The following is a 955-nucleotide window of genomic DNA, read 5'->3' on the forward strand; positions in this document are numbered from 1 at the left end:
TCTGTAATAGCAATCGAGATATCACCAGATATATATTGGATTTTTCACCGACCCTGAGTGTCCGGCCCCATGAGGCGGTCGTTTTCTCGGCCCCTGGTGGTCCGAGGTCGTTCCCGCTGCACAGATTCATGCGCCAGTGCCTACTACAGACAATGCACTTTGATTTATTGCGCTATCTGTAATAGCACCCGAGATATCACCAGATATATATTGGATTTTACCCTGACCCTGAGTGTCCGGCCCCATGAGACTGCGGTTTTTTCGGCCCCTGGTGGTCCGAGGTCGTTCCCGCTGCACAGATTCATGCGCCAGGGCCTCCTACAGACAATGCACTTTGATTTATTGCGCTATCTGTAATAGCACCCGAGATATCAGCAGATATATATTGGATTTTTCACTGACCCTGAGTGTCCGGCCCCATGAGACGGTCGTTTTCTCGGCCCCTGGTGGTCCGAGGTCGTTCCCGCTGCACAGATTCATGCGCCAGGGCCTCCTGCAGATAATTCACTTTGGTTTATTGCGCTATCTCTAATAGCACCCGAGATATCAGCAGATATATATTGGATTTTTCACTGATCCTGAGTGACGGGCCCCATGAGACGGTAGTTTTCTCGGCCCCTGGTGGTCCGAGGTCGTTCCCGCTGCACAGATTCATGCGCCAGGGCCTCCTGCAGATAATTCACTTTGGTTTATTGCGCTATCTCTAATAGCACCCGAGATATCACCAGATATATATTGGATTTTCCCCTGACCCTGAGTGTCCGGCCCCATGAGACTGTGGTTTTCTCGGCCCCTGGTGGTCCGAGGTCGTTCCCGCTGCACAGGTTCATGCGCCAGGGTCTCCTACAGACAATGCACTTTGATTTATTGCGCTATCTGTAATAGCACCCGAGATATCACCACATATATATTGGATTTTTCACTGACACTGAGTGTCCGGCCCCATGAGACGGTG

Source organism: Nomia melanderi, unplaced genomic scaffold, assembly GCF_051020985.1.
Source record: "Nomia melanderi isolate GNS246 unplaced genomic scaffold, iyNomMela1 scaffold0014, whole genome shotgun sequence".
In the NCBI taxonomy this organism is placed as follows: Eukaryota; Metazoa; Arthropoda; class Insecta; order Hymenoptera; family Halictidae; genus Nomia; species Nomia melanderi.